At 44.9% G+C, this 16,749-nt stretch overlaps 1 pseudogene; it reads left to right on the top strand.

Annotated features, from left to right (window-relative positions):
- The first annotated feature begins 3,782 nt into the window (after positions 1-3,782).
- LOC101050205 (tubulin beta-8 chain-like) lies at positions 3,783-15,643 on the top strand (annotated as a pseudogene).
- The last annotated feature ends 1,106 nt before the right edge of the window (positions 15,644-16,749 follow it).

Here is a 16,749-nt window from a genome sequence, read left to right as displayed (position 1 = left end):
TGTCTTGGAACCTAGTATTTCCTTTTTAACCTTGATTATCAGAAAACATCAGCAATAACCTCTCCATCATTATAATTAGAAGTTGAAATTTATTTAACAGCCTCACATGAAAAAGATCATGGGGAACAATCCAAGGCCAGTAGCTTACTTTTCTGAGCAGATAGACCAGGTGGCCTCAGGGTGTCTTAGATTTCTTAGCACTGTTGCTGCTACAACTTTTCTAGAAGGCAAGGCTAATAAACACTAGGATAGCACCTAAAGGTTTTTTGACCCCACACCGAGGGAAGGTGGTCCTAGAAACTAAAGGACACCAGCGGATTATAGGAGAACATTTATTAAAGTATCAGGCCTTATTGCTAGACACTTCAGACATAATCCTTGAAGTCTGCCAAACCATAAACCCAGCTACTTATCTGCTAGAGTACACAGGTGCTTCCAGCCTTTCCAGCATACAGATTGTATTAGTCTGTTCTCATGCTGCTAGTAAAGACATATCTGAGGCTGGGTAATTTATAAAGAAAAGAGGTTTAATTGACTCACAGTTCCACATGGCTGGGGAAGCCTCACAATCACGGCAGAAGGTAAAGGAGGAGCAAAGTCACATCTCTTACATGGTAGCAGGCAAAAGAGCTTGTGCAGAAAAACTCCCCTTTATAAAGGGGAGTAATCCCAGCACTTTGGGATGCCAAGCTGGATGGATCACCTGAAGTCAGGAGTTTGAGACCAGCCTGAACAATATGGTGAAATCAGGCCTCTACTAAAAATAAAAACATTAGCCAGACATGTTGGTGAGTACCTGTAATCCCAGCTACCCAAGTGGCTGAGAAAGGAGAATCACTTGAGCTCAGGAGACAGATGCTATAGTGAGCCGACATCATGCCACTGCACTCCAGCATGTGCAACAGAGCAAGACTGTCTCAAAAAACAAGCAAAAAAAATTAAAAAGTAAGGCCGGGCGCGGTGGCTCAAGCCTGTAATCCCAGCAATTTGGGAGGCCGAGGTGGGTGAATCACGAGGTCAAGAGATCGAAAACATCCTGGTCAACATGGTGAAACCCTGTCTCTACTCAAAATACAAAAATTAGCTGGGCATGGTGGCGTATGCCTGTAATCCCAGCTACTCAGGAGGCTGAGACAGGAGAATTGCCTGAACCCAGGAGGCGGAGGTTGCAGTGAGCCGAGATCGCGCCATTGCACTCCAGCCTGGGTCACAAGAGCAAAAATTCCATCTCAAAAAAAAAAAAAAAAAAAAAAATTAAAAAGTAAAATCATTAGATCTCATGGGAAGCCCCCACCCAATTCAATTACCTCCAACTGGGTCCCTCCGAAGACACATGGAAATTATAAGAGCTAAAATTTCAGATAAGATTTGAGTGGAGGCCGGGCGCGGTGGCTCAAGCCTGTAATCCCAGCACTTTGGGAGGCCGAGGCGGGTGGATCACGAGGTCAAGAGATCGAGACCATCCCGGTCAACATAGTGAAACCCCGTCTCTACTAAAAATACAAAAAAAATTAGCTGGGCATGGTAGCACGTGCCTGTAATCCCAGCTACTCAGGAGGCTGAGACAGGAGAATTGCCTGAACTCAGGAGGCGGAGGTTGCGGTGAGCCGAGATCGTGCCATTGCACTCCAGCCTGGGTAACAAGAGCGAAACTCCGTCTCAAAAAAAAAAAAAAAAAAAAAAAAAAGATTTGAGTGGAGACACAGCCAAACCATGTCACAGGTTATGAAACAAATTTATTCTAGCAGGTCAGACTTGAGATGAGATCCTTGACCATCCCAAGGAAGAGTGGTTAACAGATGAAAGTTGTTTTAGGCATCAGGAAAACAGGAGGGCTAGACATACTCTTATTAGTCAGCACAAGTTAATCAAGTCACAAGCCTTGCTGGCATCTACCTCAGCTCAAAAAGCTGAGTTAATTGAACTTACCAGAGCCTTGCAGTTGAGAAAGGATTAAAAGTTAACATTTACACTGATTCTAAGTATGATTTTTGTAGTGCTTCATGCTTATGCTGCAATTTGGAATGGGTAGGGACTCCTGACCACAAAGGGCTTTTCCATACATCACTCAGATTTTTGAGCTTGTTAGAATGCTGCTTGGCTGCCAAAGAAAGGTGACTATAACTCATTGCAGAGGACATCAAAAGAGAGATTGACCATGTTAAAGAAAATGCCCTTGCAGATGGGGTAGCCAAGATCACTGCACTGAAAGGGCCAATGGAGCTGATGGGCATGCTGGTCAGCATACCCAGAGCTGGGCCAGAATGCTTCGAAGAAGAAAAATGGGCCAGGGAATGCAGTTTAGCCCAGAACCCCTCCAGCTGGCTGACTCATGGTAATACATTACCAATGCCAAGTGCTAATCATAGGAAAATAATTAAGCACTTACATGATTCGTTTCACCCTAGAAAGGATTGTTTCAGTTAATATCTCATTGGTTTATGACAATAAATCTTTTCAAGACACTAAAACAGGTGACTCTGCCCTGAGCTCTGTGCCTGAAATAACCCAAACAGCCAGCAATTTTCTCTTCTAGTTTAACGTGTCTGACACTGAGAATCCTCTCCAGGTGAGGACTGAAAACTCTAATTTACTCAGATGCCTTTGTGTAGGACATTCAAATATTTGCTAATACTTACTGATACCTTCACTGGTTAGATCAAGGCATTCCCCATGCTATCTGAAAAGTGTTCACAGAAGATATTATTCCTCAGTTTGGATCATCTAAAAGTCTGCAAAGTGACAATGGCCCATCTTTCACATCAGGCATATCCCAACACCTATCCTCAGCTTTAGGAATCAAATATCACCTTTGCTCTGTGTGGAGACTGCAGTCCTCTGGAAACGTGGAAGAACTAATCATACTCTAAAGAAGACTGTAACGAAATCAGAGGCCCGACTACCTCTAACACCCATAGCTTACTATAGGTTTGAGCTGCTCCAAAGGAAAGCTTATTAGGTCCTGTTGAGTTGGCATACAGAAAGCCTTTCCTAACCACAGATCTCCTAAGAGATGAAAGGACTCATCTCATCTATCACAAAAATATGTCAGCAATCTAGGACAGGTGCAAAGGCACTCTGTGAATATGGAAACAAAAGCCTTCCCCTCCCACATGGGAAGAAAATTCAGTTTCAGCTCAGCTAGGGATTTGGTCTTACTGAAGACATGGGAAGAAGTTCTCCAGTTGACCAGCTTTTCTGTTTTTTTTTTTTTTTTTTTTTTTTTTTTTTTTTTTTTTTTTTTTTTGAGACGGAGTTTCGCTCTTGTTACCCAGGCTGGAGTGCAATGGCGCGATCTCGGCTCACCGCAACCTCCGTCTCCTGGGTTCAGGCAATTCTCCTGCCTCAGCCTCCTGAATAGCTGGGATTACAGGCACGTGCCACCATGCCCAGCTAGTTTTTTGTATTTTTAGTAGAGACGGGGTTTCACCATGTTGACCAGAATGGTCTCGATCTCTCGACCTCGTGATCCACCCGCCTCGGCCTCCCAAAGTGCTGGGATTACAGGCTTGAGGCACCGCGCCCGGCCGACCAGCTTTTCTCAATGTAGAAAAGACCGCAGCAAGGCCACCTGATCTCTTCAATAGACGTTAAACTCCAAGGGATTCACAGGTGGGTACACCTGTGGAAAAGTAAAGCTGTTACTTATTCTGAAAGCCCAATCCAAGTCTCTGGGAGGTGAATGTGGGGCTATGTAAGCACTGGTGGACTGCAGGCTGAATCATTGTGTCATTGCTTCTCCTTTTCACGTTTCTTCTGCTGCCCATAGTCCCGACTTGGCCATGAGGGAGTTCATGCTCACCTAAACCAGACACTGCAGGAACCATATCGGTGCAAAGGTTGGCAGCCTGGGGTCTAATCTAAGGGCACAGCTAGGGTCTGTGGGGTGGCCAGTGAAGATGTTGGCAGTGGAAGGGGTGGTGCCTCTGCATTGCGGTCCCTGGGCTCCCTGCCCAGGATGCGGTGGCGCTGGGTGGCTGGCAAGACTGCCAGGTCGAACCTTAAGGGACTTAGCGGCCTGAGGGTGGGGGTGGAAGTGGGAAAGGGACTGGAGCAACTCCAACTCCCTGAGCTCTGTGACTCAGCCCTGGTCTTTCTGGCCTCTCGCATCTCTCGCAGTTCTGGGAGGTGATATTTGATGAGCATGGCATCAATTCCACTGGCACCTACTGTGGGGACAGTGACCTGCAGCTGGAGCGCATCCATGTGTACTACAACGAGGCCAGTGTTGAGACTCCAGTCTTGCCCCAGTAGCTCTTCTGGGAACGCTGGCCTCTCCTTACCCATGCCTTCCCATTCCCTTCAGGTGGCAGGTACGTGGCTCGCGCTGTGCTCGTGGATTTGGAGCCGGGCACCATGGACTCCATGCGCTCGGGGCCCTTCAGGCAGATCTTCAGGCCAGACAAGTTCATCTTTGGTGAGCTGTGGTGCGGCTTCTTAGCCAGGGCAGCTGTGGTGAGCTTTGGTGAGCTGAGGACTGTGGTGCGGCTTCTTAGCCAGGGCAGTTCAAAGTCAATGAGTGCCTCAAGATCATCTCTGTCGGAACTGTGGAACCGGGGCCCCTGAACACCGTCCCATCCTCTGAGTCACTCAGTCTCCCTTTCCTGAATGGGCTTTTGGGGAGGAAGGCCCAGCTGTCTCCTGAACTTGAGGAGCTGATTTGGGGCCATGACTACAGCCTTCCCATTGCCTGGGAATGGGCAGGAGCCACCTGCCGGGAATCTGTTGTTGGTTGTCTCAGGATTGGCTCCTGATCCAGGTTCTACCAAGCAAGGCTGCTGTCCTGTAACTTAGGGGGAGGGGGTTTTCTTTGCTCCACATGCAGGGTGAATGGTGCTTTCACCTCACATGTGACACTTGGCCTTTTTTGCATTGTGGTAGTGACTGCCATTTACCTGGCCATCGACTGACTGGCTGTACTACCTTACAGGTCAGTGTGGGGCCAGTAACAACTGGGCCAATGGGTACTACACAGAAGGTGTGGAGCTGATGGAATCAGTGATGGATGTTGTGAGAAGAGAGGCTGAGAGCTGTGATTGCCTGCAGGGTTTCTAGCTGACCCACTCCCTGGGCAGGGGGTACTGGGTAGGGATGGGTACACTTCTCACGGGTGAAATTTGGGAGGAGTACCCAGACGGGATCATAAACACATTCAGTGTTCTGCCCTAGCCCAAGGTGTCAGACACCATGGTAGAGCCCCACAATGCCACCCTTTCCATCAACCAGCTCATAGAAAATGCTGATGCAACGTTCTGCATCGATAATGAAGCACTCCATAACATCTATTCCAGAACCTTAAAACTGACCACACCCACCTATGGTGACCTGAATCACCTGGTGTCTGCTACCATGAGTGGGGTCACCACGTGCTTGCACTTCCAGGGCCACAGCTGGCAACCTGCCGAAGCTGCCTGTGCACGTGGTTCCATTTCCTGGGCTGCCCTTCTTTATGCCTGGCTTTGCCTCACTGACCAGCCAGCAGTACTGGGCCCTGACCGTGGCTGAGCTCACTCAGCAGCTATTCAATGCTAAGAATATTATGGCTACCTGTGACCCCTCGACATGGCTGCTACCTAACCGTGGCTGCCATTTTCAGAGGTCACATGTCCATCAGGGAGGTGAATGAGCAAATGCTCAATATCCAGAACAAGAACAGCAGCTACTTTGCTGAGTGGCTCCCTCACAACAAAAACAGCCGTCTGGGACATCCCACCCTAAGGGCTAAAAATGTCGGCCACCTTCATCGGTAACAACACAGCCATCCAGGAGCTCTTCAAATGCGATAACAGTTTACAGCTATGTTCCAGCGCAAGGCCTTCCTGCACTGGTAGGCGAGCGAGGGCATGGATGAGATGAAGTTCACCGAGGCCGACCTGGTGCCAGAATATCAGTAATGCCAAGATGCTACAGCTGAGAAGGAGGTAGCCTACAAGCTTCCTTTTCCAGGTAAAGGGAGAAGCAGTGTGGATTCTTTAGTGTATTCTGATCGCCATTGTTACTTCTTTGTACCTCTTTGAGTCTTTACATAGCCTCTGGCTACATTTTAAAGCATTTTTATAATGTGTAGTTTGGCCTAATAAAGTATTTTTATGGCACTTGGTTTCACCTCCACTTCTTTCTATAGGCCCCTGGGTGCTGCTTCCAGATGGGCATAGTGGTCCTGCAAGGCTGCAGCTGTCTTGGGCTTGTCACATCCCAGGAACAAGAAGTCCAGTGGCTCCTGGAGGGGTCGGCATGGGCTGTGGACATGGCAGGCAGGCTTTACACAAATTTGGGGCTGGCCTGGGCCTTGGGCAGCTACTTGGTGGAAAATCTGTTTCTGAAGGTAAGCCTTGGTTTATCCTATTTACCAAACTTCCAGGAGACCAGCTGGGCCTGTTTGTGGAATTTCATAAGTGTTCAGTGACCCCGGTGTATAATGTCCCAGTGTATCACCTCAGGATAGGAATATGATTGGACAGTTGGCCCTGAACCAGCAATGAAGGGTGGGCAAGCAGGGCCCCAGCCACCCCCTTGCTATAATGGCCTGGGTGTGTCCGTGTGGCCTCACTCTCTTAATGAGGTGGGCATGGGTATGTGGCAGGAGCTAGTAGGCAGGAATTGAGCCCACCGTATACTCACATGCAGTGAACCCCATAAATAAGGGGATTCGGTTGTGAAGGCCATAGATAAGCCTGCTGGCCTGTGTGCTTGGTGTAGTCTCGATCCAAAGGCACAGACAGGGTTTCTGAACGAGACCTGGGGAGACAAGCAGGTGCCCACAAGTGCTGTTTCCCTCAGCTGGCAACCAGTGAGAATGACCTAGTGCAGGTCTACCTGCCCTAGACTGGAGGGCTGATGTTCTCTGGAAAGTTGGCTAATGGGCACTGTCTCCTGTCTGCCTGACTCCCACTCAAAAACTTCAGGGCAAAAATAATCCAAGATTGTCAGGATGAGACTGGTGAGGGTGGCATCCTTGGGGATGAGTTCTTTGGCCCGGGACCCTAGCCCAGCAGAGTCTCCTCCTGGGGCTTGTCAGGGAGCCTGGACTTCAAGGCCTGCTTCAGGGAAGCTGTCAAATAAGAGATGTATGTGTGAGCTGGGTGCTGGGTAGCATGCCAGGACAATGCTCTTCTACCTGGCTCTTGTAGAACTTGTCCATGGCCTATGTGATGACCTCTTGGTAATTCCCCTCTCCCATGTCACACAGACAAGATAAAGCAAGCATAGCCTGGAGGTGGGCAGATATACACGTTCCACCCCAGTTCCCCTGGGCATACCCACTGGCCTCAGATGTGTCAAGGAAAACAGGTGATGCTCCTCTCTGTTTCTGAGTGTTGACAATGGGCCATTGGGGTCAAACGAGAACTGGCAAGGAGGATAGTACCTCATTTTGAAAGAAGTGGCTCCTGGAAGCAGCAGAGGTGGGAGAGGTCCCCCAGAGTCCCCCGAGCTGTTCTTGGAGCAAGAAAAAAGGCCTCTCTGACAGTGCTCCTCCGTGGCTCTCATTCTCTGAGGGATGTCCTTGCCCAACCCAGCCCAGCCCAGGTGCACACCCTCAGATGACCTTGCAAGGATACTTGTCACTTCTTTGTACTTCTTTGAGTCTTTACATCTCCTCCTGCTACATTTTATTTTTTTATTTTAATTTAATTTAATTTTTTTTTTTTGAGACCGAGTTTCGCTCTTGTTACCCAGGCTGGAGTGCAATGGCGCGATCTCGGCTCACTGCAACCTCCGCCTCCTGGGTTCAGGCAATTCTCCTGCCTCAGCCTCCTGAGTAACTGGGATTACAGGCACGCGCCACCATGCCCAGCTAATTTTTTGTATCTTTAGTAGAGACGGGGTTTCACCATGTTGACCAGGATGGTCTCGATCTCTTGACCTCATGGTCCACCCGCCTCGGCCTCCCAAAGTGCTGGGATTACAGGCTTGAGCCACCGTGCCCGGCCTCCTGCTACATTTTAAAGCATTTTTATAGTGTGTAGTTTTGCCTAATACTTTTATGGCAAAAAAAAAAAAGGGGGGGGGGGTGGGACCTTTACACTGTGTAGTTTGGCCTAATAAAACATCTTTATGGCAAAAAAAAAAAAAAAAAAAGAGGGTGGGATCTTTGTAATTCCTGGCACATCTCTTTCACTATGTGGAATTTTGTTTTAAGCTTATCTAAGGTGAGTGTATTCCAGTTTTGTCATTAGTTTTAAGGTTTTGGTCTTAACTAGCACAAACATTTTTCTTTTGTTTTCTAGATTTGTAGGATTTTTTTTTTTTTATTTTTTTTTTTTTTTTGAGACAGAGTTTCGCTCTTGTTACCCAGGCTGGAGTGCAATGGCACAATCTTGGCTCACCACAACCTCCGCCTCCTGGGTTCAAGCTATTCTCCTGCCTCAGCCCCCTGAGTAGCTGGGATTACAGGCACGTGCCACCATGCCCAGCTAATTTTATATATATATATATAGATAGATAGATAGATAGATAGATTTTTTTTTTTTTTTTTTTTTTTTTTTGAGGCGAAGTTTCGCTCTTGTTACCCAGGCTGGAGTGCAATGGCACGATCTCGGCTCACCGCAACCTCCGCCTCCTGGGTTCAGGCAATTCTCCTGCCTCAGCCTCCTGAGTAGCTGGGATTACAGGCACGTGCCACCATGCCCAGCTAATTTTTTGTATTTTTGGTAGAGACGGGGTTTCACCATGTTGACCAGGATGGTCTCGATCTCTCAACCTCGTGATCCACCCGCCTCGGCCCCCCAAAGTGCTGGGATTACAGGCTTGAGCCACCGTGCCCGGCGATTTTTTATATTTTTAGTAGAGACAGGATTTCACCATGTTGACCAGGATGGTCTCGATCTCTTGACCTCGTGATCAATCTGCCTCGGCCTCCCAAAGTGCTGGGATTACAGGCTTGAGCCACCACGCCCAGCTGATTTGTAGGATTTAAAAAAAATTTTCAATTTAAATTATTTGTACAGGTGGTTTCTGGTCACATGGATAAGTTCTTTGGTGGTGATTTCTGAGATTTTAGTGCAGCCATCACCCAAGCAGTGTACACTGTTCTCAATCTGTGGTCTTTTTTTTTTTTTTTTTTTTGAGACTGAGTTTCGCTCTTGTTACCCAGGCTGGAGTGCAATGGCGCGATCTCGGCTCACCGCAACCTCCGCCTCCTGGGTTCAGGCAATTCTCCTGCCTCAGCCTCCTGAGTAGCTAGGATTACAGGCACGCACTACCATGCCCAGCTAATTTTTTGTATTTTTAGTAGAGATGGGGTTTCACCATGTTGACCAGGATGGTCTTGATCTCTTGACCTCGTGATCCACCCACCTCGGCCTCCCAAAGTGCTGGGATTACAGGCTTGAGCCACCGCGCCCGGCCAATCTGTGGTCTTTTATCCTTCCCTCAGTCCTCTTCCAGCCTTCCTCCCTGAGTCTCTAAAGTCCGTTATATCATTCTTATGCCTTTGTATCCTCATACCTTAGCTCCTACTTAACAAGTGAGAACATATGATACCTGATTTGCCATTCCTGAGTTACCTTACTTGGAATAATGGCTTCCAGCTCCATTCAGGTTGCTGCAAAAGACATTATAACATTTCTTTTTGTGGCGAGTAGTACTCCATGGTGTATGTGTACCACATTTTCTTTATTGACTCTTTGGATGATGGGCACTTAGGTTGGTTCTATATCTTTATATTTGAAAATTAGCACTGGTGTTTTCTATGATGTATTTGAACTATAGCTATAAAATAGTGAACTTGTCCTTACTCTGTGACTTTTTTGAAGCTTCAATGAAAAGTTTGAGTCCTTCTAACTAAGTCTGTGTAACTTACTGAGGCTTTTCCTTTTACCAGTATAGTCAGCCACACATAGAAGAATTACTTTTTATGCAGCAAGCCTCCTCAGCATCAGGCTCACAGCTGAGCTCGTGGCATTCTCTTCTCATACATACCCTTTTGTCTTTGAAAAATCATCTTCTCTAAAAATCACCTGTTTGCCAATCTCTATTCTTTCCCTCTGCTTTATCTTTTTCTTCCTATTGGTTGTCTCTACCTTACTACATTTGGTGTACAACATTACATTATGTTATGTTACCATAATCTCTTCTCCAGAAAAATAAGGAACAGCAGCACAAGAACTTAGATTTTTCCCCATTGCTGTATTTCCAGCAGCTGGCACAGTCCTTGACACTCAGTAAGAAGTCAGTATCCGTTGAGTGAACAAATGGATTATTACAAAAACTTTTTAGCATTATTATTTTTATCCTCATTGAATAGACAGCAAAACTAAAGACTGGAAAAATAGGCCAAGTCGTAGAACAGGTGGTACATCTGGATTAAAATTCAGTGTTCTGACTCTGAAAATTACTGTTTCCAGAAAAGCAGAAAGTGAAATGAAGGGTCTGGTGCTCAAGCTGGGGGGGCAGGGACTATGGGGATGACACTGTGGGCAGATGATTTTGCTGGGTGTCTCTTTAGCATGTATCTGGGTCACTTTTATTAGAGGTTGGCCTGGCTGCTTTTTTTTTCTACTTATGTCATATACTAGCAGCATATGTACGGTGATCCTTGATTGCCAAATAGAACTAGATTAACCCCTTAGTCTGGGGTCATCCACCCTACCAACTCCCCTTTCTGAATTTGTTTGCTAAGCTTCTAGATTGTGAGAGTGAAATAGTTAAGGAAAGTCCCCAATCAGCTGGAAAATAAAAATATCACATGCTTGTTTTTATTATATAGAATTCATCAAATAACAATGATTTACTTATGTACTTAATTCTATGTGATGTCACTGAAAAGAGCAACACAATAAAAATGCAATTCATTGCACATATTAACCAAAGAAGTGGGGACAGAAGAAAAGAAATGTCCTTTTGAAACTATTTGAAACAGAAAGTTTAGGAAATACTCTATGAAGATACTTTTCTAAAATCTGTTTATAGATTTTAAAAAAGTATACGTATTTTTGTAAATATGTTATAGCCATGGAATGTAAACTGTGGATTTGTACTGTTTGAATTCTGCAGTTCATGGGGACATGTGTTGTACAATTTTATTTCAATTTGTTACTATGTATAGCCGCAAAGTACTGAGAAAAGTAAGTCTGGTAAGAGGAAACAGGTCTGTTCTAGATTGCGTACTTAACTTGCTGATACCTTGCCTCAAACAGAAAAGCAATATGTAGGAGAATTATACTAGGGAATAGTTTTTTTTTTCTTTTTCTCTGCCCATGTTAATAAATAAGTACATTTGTGACTTGAGGGACCTCAAAGCCCTTGGACTCCCCCATGCTCATTGTTTTGGAAATGGCATTCCCGATTTCTCACTGCTTTTGCCAATATAGCAACTCAAAAGTTGCATTAGATTACATTGTAAACTGTGTGTGAGGTGTGTGTGCATGTTTGTAGGTGTTTTTTTAGGAGTCAGTGTTTGAAATCTATGGTCTTAGCTGAAAGCCAGACATAGTTCCCATTTAGTCATGTTGCAAAGTCCTGTCTCTTAAATCACAGAAGTAAATGGAAAAAAAAGAAAGCAAAATGCAAAAATGAAACAGTTGGCATGATGCACTCACTTTTCCCTCAGGTGACAGAGCAGGGGGCCCCACTCCCATGCTTCATCTGGGCAGGGGCTATGAGCAGAGCAGGGGGCTCCCCTCCCATGTTTCCTCTGGGCAGGGGTTATGTGCAGATCAGGGGGCCCCCCTCCCATGCTTCATCTGGGCAGGGGATATGCATGTGTCAGAACAGCCAGATGAGACTGTGAAGGATGATCCCCCCCCAACACCAGCCATGGCTACTTGTGTCTGGCTGAGTGTTGTCATTCTAGAATTTGGGCTCAGTATTTACATCCATAGGTTTATAAGAAGGAGCCATGGGAAGCAGCTGACTTCCTCACCCTTGAAGAGTCAGCTTCTAATCTGTTTGTGATAGGAAGATGCTCTCATACCTGATTTGAGGTGTTTCCGGCTCTTTATTTTCTAACTCTATTCTTACTTGTCAAGGAACCACCGTCCAGAGCTGCTGGCTGTCAGCCACCTTGAGAGGATGCTGCAGCCCCTGTGAGGCCACTGCCCCTCACTTTTCCTTCCTTGAGTTTCCTTATTGTTATCACCCAGGTACAAGGCACCCAATTGTATTGGAGAGAGGTGATGGACTAAACGGATTAGAATTTAGAAAGATTTTATTTTTATGAACTACATATTTACATACATGTTTTTATAAAGTAAATATTTGTCTGAATGCCTTCATATCTCAAAGAGCAAATACGAGATGGTGAAATGTGCCATGGAATGGCCCTGCTGTTTCATCTGCTGTATTCTCAGTGGGTCCCCTCATCCAGAACTCGACGATGTGACTCCCACTCCCTGAAGCCTCTCCTTTCTCCCATAGACCCCATTTCCCCTGCTCCTACCCCTCCCTCAGCAAGCAAAGGGAAGTGAGATTTCCCCATGTCTGGGGAAAATCTGACAAGATTACATTCAGGGGCCCCTGAGGGAAGAGGAAGAAATGAGAAACTAGATTAGAGTGGTGCTTGGTGCGGAGTGGGAAGGGAAAGCCTATCCGCAGAATGTTTCCAAGTGGGCTTCAGCAACACAGTTCTGTCAGTGCAAACCTCCCAGGAGGCTTCAACGATCCAGTTCAGGTTCCTTTGAAGATGCATCTCTTTATTCTTCAGGTCACCCAGGAGGTACACATCAATTAAACAACATGCCCACATCTAAAGACAAGCAGTGTTTCTCAGCGGGAAGTGTGGACTAATCCACTGAAAGAAGCAAAACCTTTTCCTAATTGGGATAAAATCTGCCCTGGCTGGCCTCCTCCACAGTGAGGGATGACTGCCTTACTCAGAGCAGGGCTCATTCACCTTGCTTCTTTTGCCAGCCTTCCATTCCCTACAGGTCTATTGGAGAATTTAAAAAAGGGATTTATTAAACGCATCCTACCTATTAACTCTGTAATGTCTATCACTTTGTGGGAAAAATCCCAGAAGACTTTTTCAAATCATTTCATTTTCTACCCAGGCAAAATTCTTGGTAAAGGGTTTTCTGTAATGTTTGTACACAAAACGGTCGTTTCTAAGTAAGCTCTCGGGTTGTAGATAGTCTGGGTAGGTGGTTTATGAGTTATTCACTCAAAAAAGCTGAATACTAGTTCCCTATTGAACTAGTATCTAGGGGAACAAAGTCAAGATTCTGAGTGGGAAATGTTGACATTTTCATATGCTTTTCTGTTTTTTTTTCCATCAGTTTCAGGGGCTGAATTTTTCAGCATTAGTAAAGCAATAATTTGTGGGTTGCTGTTAGTATAATTTTTATTTGGAATTGAGATTAAAATGTACTATATCACATATAGCTGTATTTTGCAGCAGTAATGAAAATGTAGAACACCATTTCTTTTCACAAATCAATTATTCTGTCTTTGCAGTCCATGGGAATTATTACTGAATAAGCCTTTCGTTTTCCAGTTTTGGATTTTATATACTTAGAAGAGTATTTTCAGTTAAAAAAAAAAAAAAGTTTTGCTTTTTACAAATCTTTTTTTTTTTTTTTTTTTTTTTTTGAGATGGAGTTTTGCTCTTGTTACCCAGGCTGGAGTGCAATGGCACGGTCTCGGCTCACCGCAACCTCTGCCTCCTGGGTTCAGGCAATTCTGTCTCAGCCTCCTGAGTAGCTGGGATTACAGGCACGTACCACCATGCCCAGCTAATTTTTTGTATTTTTAGTAGAGACGGGGTTTCACCATGTTGACCAGGATGGTCTCGATCTCTTGACCTCGTGATCCACCCGCCTCAGCCTCCCAAAGTGCTGGGATTACAGGCTTGAGCCACCGTGCCCGGCTTCTTTTTACAAATCTTAAAGAGCTCACTCTCTGAGATAACTGAGAAAAAGATGGCATTTTCATTGACAGAGCAAGCATTATGACATTGTGACGAAAGTAGCTATGACTCAGTATCTCAATAACTTTTTACAGATGTGTTATATATACTATGGCTAGCGCAGTAGAAAAATATATTTACCTAGGGTCAGAGAGATGATTCTATGTCTCACTTCTGTCCTTGTTGGCTGGAGGAACTTGAATAATTCACTTGGTCTTGTAAGAATTGTTCCCCGGACACAGCTTCTAAGACAGATATTGGTGTTCAGGTGTTTATTAGGGAGCACTTCAGGATGAGCAGCTGTGGAGGGGAGAGGAATGAAGGAAGACTGGGTGGAGGAGCAGTTGAGCTGAGATGTACCTGACAGCCTCAACTACCCCACTGCAGCTCTGGAGCTAGAATGTTGCTGCAGATTTCTCCTTTGTTGGACCTTTATACCTCTTACTTAGTCACTGGGTGCAGGATACAGACTGGGAGAGTGTGAGCTCAGGAAAGCAACTTTTTGCACCTTAGTCTGTCTCTCTATCTCTCTTTATTTCTTTCTTTTCTTCTTTCCCCCTCCCTCCCTTTCCTTCCTTTCTTTCCTTCCTTCCCTCCTTTCTTCCTTTCTTCTTTCCTCTCTCCCTTCCTTCCTTCCTCTCTTTCTTCTCTTTTCCTTTCTCTTTCTTTCTCTTTTTTTCTTTTTGAGACAGGGTCTCTCTCTGTCACCCAGGCTGGAGTACAGTCATATAATCTCAGCTCAATGCAACCTTCACCTTCTGGGTTCAAGTGATTCTCATGCCTCAGCCTCCTGAGTAGCTGGGATTACAGGTGCCCACATCTGGTAATTTTTGTATTTTTAATAGACACGGGGTTTCATCATGTTGGTCAGGCTGGTCTCAAACTCCTGACCTCAAGTGATTCACCTGCCTCGGCCTCACAAAGTGCTGGGATTATAGGCATGAGCCACCATGCCTGGCCTGCACATGAGGCTAATTTCTGAAGAGACCCACAGCTGAACATTGCTTACTGACAAGTTCCTTCTGAAGCTGGGGTGAGTCCTTTTTTCACAGTAGACCCAGGTGGGGAAGTATCTATCCATCCCACTTGACTTTTGTGAGCTTCAGTTTTCTTATAAATACTGTATGAAGACTAAATGCAATGCCTGTAATACACATAGCCTAGTGCTTAGAACTTCATTAACTCACAAAAAGCACTATGATTATTATTACTCAAAAGGTAGCAGTTGGGACAGGTAGTTTCACGGTATCTGTTCAGACAGAAATACAGATGCTTTCAGCATAATATTATTCATAAGTGCTTGTTAGATAATTTACAGCTGTAACAAATTCTTAAATACCTAGTATTCTGTTTGTTTGCTTGGAGAGAAAAGTGCAAGGTATTTTTGTGGCAAATTAGGAAGGCAGGATTGCATAAAGATACAAAGAAACTGGAGTGTCTCACAGAACTCTCAGACAGATGTTAGGAACAATTGACATAGGAAGACATAATGATTTATTCCACATGTTTATCTCTGCTTTCTAAAAGCAGCAGCAGCACTGAAACACATTTATGTTTGCTTTTTCTCCTTCCTTGTTCTGCAGATCACCTTCCTTCACTTCTTTGGTCTCCCATGGCAGAAAATACGGTAGTGACAGTGTCCAAGCATTACATATTAGATCCAGCATCCAAGCAGTTCTGAAATCCCTGGAGGGCTCTGACTGCTTTGACTTAGGTCAAGTGTCCAGCCCTGAATCAATCAAAGGTGGCTGGGGTCGCATTTTCCTGTGGCTCTTTCTGCCTCATGCATCGTACGATTAGGAGGTGTAAGGGAGCAGCGGAGTTTCAAGACAATGCCAAGAAGGTACGGAGCAGATAAAACAGTAGGCAGCCACATGCTTGGAAAGCCAGGAAAAATGCTTTTCTTAGATGTTATCTTAGAAGAACAAAGATAATGTGGATCACTAAGAAAAGTAGATTATGGATTAGAGGGTAACAGGATTTATATCTGCTGGCAAAAGTGCTTCATAAACTCTAAAATAGCATTGCCATCTCAAAAGATACAACATTTCTGCCAGCTCAACAATATAAATTATATTTATATTGGATTTTTGGAGTTAAGTGGAACTTCTAAAAACTATTTTCTAAAACTGCATAGCTGTTCTCAGCTCTGTTATATTTTCTGATCTAATGCCAATATAATCGTCCTAATGTCCTCGCAATTGTCAAAAATAAGAGATGAATGAAATAATTTTGAAAATGTGTTTCCTCATATCCAATATCCAATTCACTAATGTGGGTGAATTTTCTCTCTGATAAGCAGCGTGCTCCAGCATGGGAGTCAGACACACTTGGGTTTGAATTCTGACTCATCTCCTGACTAGCTCTCTCATCTTGTGCAAGTAACTCTCACTCTTCAAGGAGTAAATGTTCCTACATCCTTAAAAGCGTCAGCATCTTCTTTCTCTTCAATAAAACCTCTCACCTTCTACTTGCCTGAAAGCCAACTCATTTATAAGAATATTTCCCCTGAGGTCTTCTCAAGATTGGCTTGTGCTCTTTTTCTCATATCTCACTTGCCTTCGATGTTGCCCCCTCCCCAAGTTCTCATTCCCAACTGTCATTGTCGGACACTAGGCATCCCTTTTCCCTTGAAACAAACAAACAAAAAAAAAATAAGTTGAATTTAAAAAATAAAATAAGCCCCTCTTTAGTGAGACTTGCACATTTATTTGTATAAGCTTCTTCTCCCTTTTAACAATCAAAACTCGGTGGACATACCTTTATTCATTGATCCTTTTTTTTTTTTGAGACGGAGTTTCTCTCTTGTTACCCAAGCTGGAGTGCAATGGCGCGATCTCGGCTCACTGCAACCTCCGCCTCCTGGGTTCAAGCAATTCTCCTGCCTCAGCCTCCTGAGTAGCTGG

The sequence above is a fragment of the Saimiri boliviensis genome, chromosome 15 (genome assembly GCF_048565385.1).
Source record: "Saimiri boliviensis isolate mSaiBol1 chromosome 15, mSaiBol1.pri, whole genome shotgun sequence".
NCBI classification, from domain to species: domain Eukaryota; kingdom Metazoa; phylum Chordata; class Mammalia; order Primates; family Cebidae; genus Saimiri; species Saimiri boliviensis.
Note: the sequence above shows the minus strand (reverse complement) of the source record. Positions and strands in the feature narration are given on the sequence as shown.